Consider the following 11,146-nt stretch of genomic DNA (forward strand, 5'->3'; position numbering starts at 1 on the left):
AATTCTGCCGCTGTCGTCTGCTTCAGAAGGCAGGAAGGGTCACATGAACCAATTACGGTAGACCTCTCGTACGCTGGCGTAAGAGAGCCCATTTACGCGCGTGCTGTAGAAATGGAAGCTTTCCCTCCATAAAGGCAGCAAGGAATATAGGAGTCCTGTACGCCGAACCTCCTCGGCGTCCGGCCGGGAAAGGCATTGAAAAGAGATGCTAGAACGAGTGTTGAGAGTGGAGCGTTGCAAGCGGATCGCGAAAAATAGCTATTATAATGCCATGAAGGTCAAACATATATGAAATTAGTCACGTTTTACTTTATAATCACAGCATTTAAGCATTTTTGAAATTTTAAATCTGGGAACGCCGGGCGTACGGGCGTACTATAACGCTACGCCACTGGTATTTTTCCTAATGACGCTTCCGTTCTTGCACTTCATTCCATGTATTTTCCCCCAATGACGCTTCCGTGCTTGCACTTCATTGCATGTATTTTATCCTAATGACGCTTCCGTGCTTGCACTTTATTGCATGTATTTTCCTCAATGGCGCTTCCGTACTTGCACTTGATTCCATGTATTTTCCCCAATGACGCTTCCGTGCTTGCACTTGATTGCCTGTATTTCCCCCAATAACGCTTCCGTTCTTGCACTTGATTTCATGTATTTTCCCCAAGACGCTTCCATGCTTTCATTTGAGTGCATGTATTTTCAATGACGCTTCCGTGCTTGCACTTTATTGTTGATTTTTTGAACTGAAATATGCTTGTTGTTAATTCCGCATTCTTGTTGTTGTTGTTTTTGTATTTTTTAATGCTTTGCATTTTTCGCCGTACAATGATTAATGTCGTCAACAGCTTTTTCTCTTTCTTTATTGATTCACACCTGGCTGCTATTCAGATCTTGTTTCCAGTGACACTTATGTTTTATTTCGCTTCATTTTCTCTCGGTATCATTCTGTGATGAGAAAAACGTCGAGAGAAAGAGGCACAGTTTTTTGTATTGTGGGAGGAAAAGCAGAATCACTCTCATTTGAACTTGGGATGGTAATACTTTGCTGGAATTCCATCAGCAAAAACGTTCCAGAAGACCTTCACAACTGAGATCTTCACAGTCCAGTGTTCAGCAGAAGGCTTCCAAAAACTAGAAACCTTTTTTCTACTTTTCTGACCAGTGGACAATTCATCTTACCTTTCTCCTTACGATTCGTGCAAGGTGGTGTTCAACGACATTCCTAGATAAAAGGCACGCACGAGAGAAAGAGGCATTCAGTTTATAACACACCTCTTCAGTGTACTTTGGAAAGATTGTTCGTACTGTGCAGTTCATATAGGATTATGTGGTGGCTGGTGAGTGGTTAAATAGTTATTTAATGTTATTGAAGAAGACATATGGGAAGCAGCCATTTGATTTTCAAGGTATCCATTTTACAATCGTGTTTATGTTTGTTTATTTCTTATTTGGCTGCCACTTGGAAGACCCGGGTTCGATTCCAGGGGTGGGTGAGTTCAATTGATGTGAACTTTATCATTAATATCCATGTAGCGGCTCTGTGGTTCACTCATCCTCTAATAAAACGGAACTGAGGGTAATGGTGGTCAGGGTGTTTTGCTGAAGACATCACTTCCGCAAAAGACCGAGATTGGGAATATGTAGAGCCCTACCTCTCCTTCACCCTGTTTCTTGTGCATCTTTTACTCACATATACCATTGTGTAATATGGTGCACTAATTCTTTATTGTTTAATAACGTTTTATCCTATTTTCGTTCAATTTCTTTACCTCGGAGTTTCTGAAAGTCATGTGCTGCCATCTTTATGTATTGTAAGTTCGCTGCTCTTGTGGCTAATAACACTTCGTATCCCTCCTATGTAGTGGCGCCGATTTAGCACTATGGCCTGTTAACTTATTTGTTTGTCTTTTCTTATTTATGTTTAAAACCATCCAAATTTAGAATAGCACAGGAACAACGGCGTGTTTAAAGGAGGGAAGAGATTTTCCCGAAAGACTTCACAAGTAAGCTACCAGGCCCGTACCCAAAATTGAGGGAGGGGCCAGATCCGTGTTTATGAAATATACAGTGGCGGCTATTTGGGGCGATCTGGGAGCAAATGCCCCCGACTTTTTTGCCAATTTTCCCCCCAAACCAGTGAACAGCCACGATAATTCTACGTAAGTTCAGAAAATATGTATAAATTATATTATACGCCTTAGCAATTATTATTACGATAAAGAATTCTTAATGTGGAAGGATCAAAGCGGGTTATGGTTAACCAAAGAGAGAGAGAGAGAGAGAGAGAGAGAGAGAGAGAGAGAGAGAGATGTATGTTCACCTGGTAGCCATTAGCGGCGATTGGGTGCCAAAACTGGGAGGTAAGGAAAATTTACTTTCTCTCAGTAGACAAGTTTGAGTTTTTGTTTTAGGCCCATTTTCTGCACAGACAGACTAATTGGAACTGGACCTACAGTTTAAAGTGGGATCCGAACTACTATGTGCCTTTACCGGGTCTGGGTAGACAAGGCTTAGCATTCATAGGCCATAGTGCAAGAGCAAAAGTTGAAATAGTAGGGGAGGACAGGCGACTGACCCCATGCCCCTCCAATGGCCGCCACTGCTGGTAGCCTTGCATCAATGGTTATAAAACTAAATGTACCCAGTTTTCCAGACTGCAGGCTTCTAGAGACTGCCTCTCTACGCAACAAACACATTCATTTATGCAAGGTCAAAATTGAAATTTTGCAAGTTTGAAAAATCGTCGATGTTATTTTCGTAGCTTCTTATAGGTTCACATTTAAAAGTTTCATGGCTCGAGGTGGGGACCATGGCCCACATGCCCCCCCCCCCCCCCTGGGTACGGGCCTGTAAGCTACTACAATTATATAATCAAAATAAACTTGTTAAGCATTTCTTGTATAAGCGAGGTGTATTTATTTCTGTCGAACTTGCATGAAGGCAAGGATTAGCGATTGAGATCATACGACTTGACAGTACCTAAGAAGAGTAATGCACACTACTTATAATAAAATGCATAAAATATTAATCAGGAACTTTTACTTTTCATCAACTGGACATAACATCCCTTTTTTTGTTTTTCAATAAATATTCTATTTTTATTTTTTGCCTTTAACTTCCTTCCAGGACAGTTTTAATGTAATACAAATTTTAGCGTTCGTAACTACACATAACCTAGATCATGAATACGTGCTGTGCTATTCAGTGGCGTACACTGGGGTATCTCACTATATCACGTGGTCCTAGGCTATGAATAGAAATAAGTTTACCAACTCCTAAGAAGTCAGGTTGCCAACTCATAAGAAATCAGGTTGCAAACTCATAAGAAATCAGGTTGCCAACTCCAGAATCAGCATCTCACTGATATGAATAATATTATTTACAATTTCTGATCGATTTTTTTCCTGTATTTTATTCTCTAGACTTCAGGCTTCGCTGAAAGCCCCGGGTACGCTCCTGGTGCTGTTATATCTCTATCTATTCTCATACCTATTCATGTAATAATAACGTTAATTAATTTACCTGTTTCAATAATTATTATTATGAATAGACCTATTAAAGTGCTAATGAGAAAACAATGTAAACCTTAAAAACAAATCATATTGAAGTAAGAGGAAATTAACATATCTAAAAGGTAAGATCCCTGTGCGATTGCATGCATGCCATGAAGGCATATGGGGGTGATGTGGAGGTATAGAGCTCCACTTATTCTTGATCTCTGCCATAGTCAGGATGATGTTATCAGAATCACCCCCGGCTGCCTTTAACCCCCAGGGTTGTCCCCAGGTACTTATTGCTGGGTGGGCCTCAGAGTCGTGCAGGAGCAGGGAAATGGCTGGAAAATATCCTGGTGCAGATCATCTGCCTCGGGATTCCAACCCGGATCTTCGGCGTGATTGCCAGATGCTCTACCAACTGAGCTACCGCGGTTCAGTTATTATTATTATTAATAATAATATCATCATCACGCTGATTTTACTGTTGTGAGATCGTGAGATAGCTCTTAATGATAAAAACAAACTGTGAGGGTACTAATTGTGGTTCTAAAATTTCTTGCTTTAAAAATGGTTACGGTAAGAAATGTGATTTGCCTTATTAAGTGAGGAACTGCTGCAGGCACTTAAAACAAGAGAAGTTAAAGTTATTTTCATCAATAAGGCTTCTTTTAACACCAACTTTGAATCTACTTCTCAAGAGGGTTGTTGTGGATTAGAAGCGTTCAAACATATGTTTCTATTATGAATCAAAAGAGAGACATCTATAGTTCACTGCAATTATTACATCATAGCCCGCAGGATCGTACTGAGAGGAAAGTGATGCTAAATAACAAAAGTTCAAATCAAATCAAATACGGGGTGATTCAAAAGTCCCAGGACACACTCTTGTTCCTCTGAAACGGATGAGGTAGTGTCAAATTCAACTTCACCTGGGTACATCGGGGAAAGGGACCCATGTGTGTGCTTCCGTGACATGGCCGCCATCTTGAAGTCAGCCATATTGGATCGAGGTCAACTTTTACAAATGGCAAAGGGGTCATGTGGGGTATTCTGTTGTTTTCTCATACACCCTTACTTTCTTAACTCTCACATCGGAGTGTTATATACCGTTTCTGAAGACACTTAATGGTCAATTCTCTTCCACATTACTTTGTTACAGACTTATAACACCATTAAGCCTTGTTTCCATGATTATGAAAAACTAAATATGCTGACCAAGGCAGTACTTTATTTTATTAAAAACATAAACTAAACGTAACGTTTCAACCTTCTAGCAAGGTCTTCTTCAGACTCTGTATCAAGTACAAATGTAACAAGATACAAAAACAGGGCATATGCAAAGTGCTTAGGAAAGCGGGCATTAAAACTTACAGGAAGGGAGGGAGAAGCATCTTAGGAATAGCGAAGAATGCAAACAAGAAAAAGGAAAACAGGGAAGAGGAAGAGGAAGGGATTATCTACGAAGTGAAATGTAAAGAATGTCAGAGTGTGTACATAGGAGAAACGAAAAAGAAGCTGAAAGACAGATTGAAACAACATAGGGAAGATGTACGACTTAAGAGAGAGACAAATGAGATCTGTGTTTCCCTTGTCAAATGTACTTTCACTTAAAATTCTAAACATAGTTACTTCCATATAGAATGTGGTTGGACTTTTTATCTCACGCTCATTTTCCTTCATTTTTCTTCCTTCTCCTCTCCTCTTTCTCTCTTGTCCTTTCCACTCTTTCTAACACCTTCTTCCATTCTTTGTTTAACTTCAGTCCCCAATTCCAGTTCATTGTGTCTTCTTCACCTTTCTTCTCTATTTCCTTGGCCTCTTTCCATTTTCTCACTAGCATTCTCTTCTCCCTTCCTATCTGCTTAGCCTCATCCCACTCTATGTCATGTCCTCTTTCTCTCGTGTGTTTAAATATCTCATTTGTCTCTCTTAAGTCGTACATCTTCCCTATGTTGTTTCAATCTGTCTTTCAGCTTCTTTTTCGTTTCTCCTATGTACACACTCTGACATTCTTTACATTTCACTTCGTAGATAATCCCTTCCTCTTCCTCTTCTCTGTTTTCCTTTTTCTTGTTTGCATTCTTCGCTATTCCTAAGATGCTTCTCCCTCCCTTCCTGTAAGTTTTAATGCCCGCTTTCCTAAGCACTTTGCATATGCCCTGTTTTTGTATCTTGTTACATTTGTACTTGATACAGAGTCTGAAGAAGACCTTGCTAGAAGGTTGAAACGTTACGTTTAGTTTATGTTTTTAATAAAATAAATTTCTGCCTTGGTCAGCATATTTAGTTTTTCATGTTACAGACTAACGAGGCTATGGCGTCTGGACTCACGTCCAGTATAATCCTCTGTTAGACTTGTGCTGGTGTGCTGTTCATTTGTGTTTGTGATTGTCCTTTCATTAGTTTCATCTCATCACCTTTACCGATTTGCCAAAAGTGGCAGAAGAGCGAAGTAAAATAAAGCAAATCAATAAATTAACTCGCTCACCACTCAGTTAAGGAATTATACTAGTATGTATATTTTTATCTTGCAGATTGTGCTATGTATAATCAGCTCAAGTCTTCTCCATGGGCTTGGTAGATCTATAGAGACTGATGAGAGAAGGCAGTATGACAAAGATGCCGGCCAGGAGTCTCCAGCTCATTTGAGAAGAGGTTCTAATCCAGGCAACAATCGAAAATACCTATCTGAAGCTTCCAGGCACAGTGTTGACAAACACCCAGATGATGGAGAAGAGTTTACCGGGTTACTAACTCGCACCCCTCATCTATACCGCAGAGCTGACCAACGAGTTCATGCAGAGGAAAGCAGAGAGTATCCAGATAGTATTTGCGATCATCATCATCACCATCATGGGTCTGTTCCAGCGAACAGCAGAAGTGGTGAAGTGAAGTATGAAGGTAAAGGTACCCGATATCAAAAAGAAGGTGTGAGGGACAGTCATTATCGTGAGGAAGAACCTAGCTACAAGGGACAGCAAAGTGGTGTGAAACCTTTACCAAGGCAGCACCACACTCGCTACCATTCGGATGTTGAAAAAGTAGGCCCTGTCCAGTTTGATCATCCCATTCGTCCTATTGAAAAGGAAGTGGACGAATCATTCAAATCTGGTAACAAACATAGGGTTCATAACTTGGTTCTCGATTCCCACAAAAGGAATTTCCATCCCCACAAAGATCTGAACGATGCAAAGGAATCTACTGAATCACTGAGACATTCTCACGATGCTGATGTCGGGCATTGGATTAAAGAAGGCAAAGATACATTGAGATCGAGCACTGGTGATTATCTGGAGAACAAGGAATCTGATGATAAAAGCTACAATGAGGAATCTTTCAACGAAGAACCTGTTCCTCATGTATACAGTGGGTCCTACCATAGTGACATATCAATTGCTGAAGACGACCATGCACCTGACAATTATGGGAAAGATCATGGTGGAGACTTGCATCCCAAACCAGAAAAGAAGCCCGGTATCAAACAGCACTCTGAAGTACAGTACAACAAGCATGACAGTGGGAATGCACCAAGTAAGTACAACAGAAAAGAACACAGTACAGTGCACAGTGAAGATTCATACAGACACAGCAATCCTAGAAAGAACAGCAGACCTCGGGAATATAACTATAGCACGTATATTAACAGAAACAAAGAGAAAGCACATTCACAACCAGCTGATTACCATCCTAAAGCACATTCACAACCAGATGGTGACTATCCTAAAACACATTCACAACCAGCTGATGACCATCCTGAAACACATTCACAACCATCTGATAACTATTCTGGTAGGCATCACTATAATGAGGGAAGGAAAGACACCACACATGCTCATGACTTGCGACAACCAAACACACCATATACCCAGACTAAACATGCACATCATTTAGCTCAACCAGAACGCAAACACTACAGCGAAGATATTCATCATGGTAGCCACACTAAGAAAGAAGAGGATGCTCAAATCCACCACGTGGAGCACCCTTACCATCCAAAGAAACCTCACTACATTACAACTTACAATAATCACGCTCCAAACACACACGTTAAACACCAACCAGAACGCGAGAAAACACACCATGATGGCCACAGACGTAGAGGAAAGCATGATCATATTGAGGAGCAAATATCTACCAAGATACTTCATACCACTGGAAGAAAACATGAGAAGGACGACAATGGTAAACCCCAAATTGACGAGAAGAGATATACAGAAGACAAAGAAGAAAGAATAGTTCACACCCCACATGAACATGCCAGTAATGCACATCCAATTAGTAACAAACACCGTAACTGCCATTGTAACAAAACAACAAAAGTCACTATTACTTCACATAAAGATCCCAGTAACCACAACCATGCTGCTCATGAAAGTTCTGGCAAGCCTACACATTCACCTCATGCACCAAAGAAGCATGAACCGGAAGAGGATACTAAAGAAGATGAACGAAGTGAAGCTCCACCACATCCTCATGACGATGAAGATGACCACAAGGAACTTAACCATGAAACTCATGGCACTCGCGATCATTACCATGCACCTCATCACGTAGGATACATTCGAGGCCATCTGCATCCTCTTCATGACCATTACGAACATGATTATGATCATATCCACGACTACCATGACGATTATGGTGGAAATAAATTTGGAGCCGATAACAGTGACAGTTATCGAAGTTATGCGCATAGGCCTAAAGTTGGGGGTTATGGTCAAAAGTGGTTGTTCTGGAAAAATTGGTAGTGTTCTTTAGATTTGTTTTATTTGCCAGTAAACACAATGACCAGATTCGCAGGTGAAAATTTGTAAAACTGGTTCTCAATCAATTATTTCCCCACTAAAATTCACGAGAAAGAAAGTATGTGATGACCAAGTCACGGTTACAACCCAGAAATGTCATTGACTTTACTAATATCATCCACAGCAATTGTGCTTTGAAATATCATTTTTAATCGTGATCTATTTGAAGTGAAAATTTGAAATGTTCCTTTTCAGCAAGTCTGTTGTACAACCACCAGAATATACACTGAAAATATGTAATATTCCAAGATATGGTTTATAAAGGTGTCATTTATGTTGTTCCAATGTATGGTAATATTCAAGGTTTTAAGTAGCTGTGTTACTACAATAATTTGCACAGGTTGCCAAATCCTGAAGCACCATCATTTTCTAATTAAAATTAACAATTTTGTACACTTTTCAAATATTCTGCTATAATTTAGTGTCTATCCTTCGGGCTTCGCAGTCCAGCTAGCCTATAACATGCTTAGTACTATAAGATAAATTTATTAATACACGTTAACTCATTTAAACGATATTTTTTGCGTTTGTAAGGTATTGGATCCAATACCTTTGCAAGGTATTGTCCTTCCATTTTGTTTGCTTACCTAGATTGTATCATTGTAATACGTATTTCTGATGTACCTTAGAATGTATGAATAGTATACTACAAATAATGAGAAAATTTAATTGTGATAACTGTTACTTTTCCGTTCGAGTACATGTCCAGGGGAAACTCACGTGATAACCTCTCTTACGAGATAAATACTTCGCTGGTACAGCTAAATTAACTAAATATCGTCTCGTTTTCTTCAACAAATAAATATTGTGCCAAAGTCCGCTGCATTTGAGGACAAGATTTCATTAGACTTCAACTATCTTCAGAGTGGTAAGAGAATACTTTTTTTCATTCATCAATTAAATATCTTAATGAAATTAAATAAAAATTGTGTAAGTGAGCAGGTAGTTATAAACACGTTTGACAATCTATTTCTTCTTCTTGTGTAATCTGAATAACAGTTAACAGTGTTTTAAAGGTAGTTTGTATTTAGCTTGTCAATGTTCAGTCTGTTTCACAAACCAAAAGTATACACATATCTTCATATCAATAATTTTCTTATTTAGTTTTGTGCTTGTGTAAATTCTTTTTATTTTCGTTTTTTTATTATTATTTTGTGCAAGATATATTCAGTACAAAATATTAACCTCAAAAAAATGTTGTTATACAAATATGTTCAATATATTGTGTATATTGCTATTTTGTATTGCATTGTTTTTGTATGCTACACTCATATGTTTTGCGGATATTATCTATGTATAGTATTGGGTTGAAGTTGGAAGTTTTTTATTCAACACTGATAATGTATTAATGTAAATAAAAACGTTACATTTAAATTAATGTTAAGACTCACTCACCCCAGTCAAGATATGATTTTACGAAATTATTCATTTGTTCAACTTCTAGACAGGTAATGCCTCCCCGATGGCGTACTGGTAGCGTCGTCGCCTTGTAATCAGGGGGTCCCGGGTTCGATACCTGGTGAAGGAACATTGCACAGTGGTTGGGATCTCACTTTAAACTGTAGGTCCAGTCCCTATTAGCCTTACTGTGCATAAAGTGGACTTTAAAACAACAACTCAATCAATCAATCACATAAGGAATTTATACAGCGTACATTTCGTGGGATGCGAAAACTGGCAGACGAGAAAATACAACACCTCTAGTCCAAGTCCAAGTGGCAAATCAAGAAGGTAATCTAGTCTGGTGTGATTCAGCCTTTACTATTATTCAACCACACCACAGAGGGTTTTTCAGTATCGGGAGATGCGGCGATGACCAAGCAAAATATTAAAAATATTGCATTTTAAAATTTTTAGAGAAGAACTGAAAAAAGAAGTCAGGATATTCGCATATTTGTGCGAAATAAGCCAAGCGACAGCATGAAACAGCTCGAAATACGCAAGAGATTCGCTAATCTTAGCGCATCGGAATGAGGCCCCAGTACTTCCCCTCGCGCCGAACCGTCCCGCCAAGTTTACTATTGAAGGCAATGGTGTTGGACGGCTCAGTTCATCGCAGAATGGTGCTAATCTCTCTGGTCTCTCCCGGTGCCGAAAACAGTCGAACGTTTCCGAACATGGAGACCCTACGACATGATCCAACAACTTCTACTTCCCTTCACTGTTGAAGGTCTGGGTCATAACAGGCCTTTTTTCAGCCCCCATCCCCATGTTTACAGCCACGGCAGGGTTTTTCTTGAGTCATCAAGATTCTTCCGAGTGCCCAGTGGCGTGCTCTAGGAGGGGTTTGTGAGGGTCATAATCCCTGCGTAGGCTCAATATAAAAATAAGATCGTCAAAGGTAGAAAAAGATGGCAAAATGAGGAATGATTATTTAAAAAAGTACACATAATCCTCAATTTCGAAAATCCTGGGCACGGCACTGCGAATGTCTGCTATTTCCACTTGTTAAGAAGAAAAACATATATTGAACGATATAATCATATTTAATAATTCTCATCGTATGGGGCCGGACCCTGTGGTCGAGTTGTTAGCACATCGCGCTGTGGCACCAAGGGTCCCGGGTTCGAATCCCGCTCGGGCTTGGTTGTTTGTGAATGTCCATCCAACAATTTCATAATTTCATTACTCATCCCCATCTTCGCAAATTAGCCAAGAGGCACAAAACGCGAAGTAAAATAAACTCAATCAATCAATCATCGTATGGGATACAGTTATGCATTTTGTAGTCGTAAGATCTGTGGTATGAGCTTTTACATTGAATTGGCAATGACCTTGGCGTTTATCGCAGAGAAATATTGCCCCCCTCCCCCCCCCCCGGTTGAAAGATCGACCCTGACGTTT

The sequence above is a fragment of the Lepisma saccharinum genome, chromosome 20 (assembly GCF_977018435.1).
Source record: "Lepisma saccharinum chromosome 20, izLepSacc3.1, whole genome shotgun sequence".
Classification (NCBI taxonomy): Eukaryota; Metazoa; Arthropoda; class Insecta; order Zygentoma; family Lepismatidae; genus Lepisma; species Lepisma saccharinum.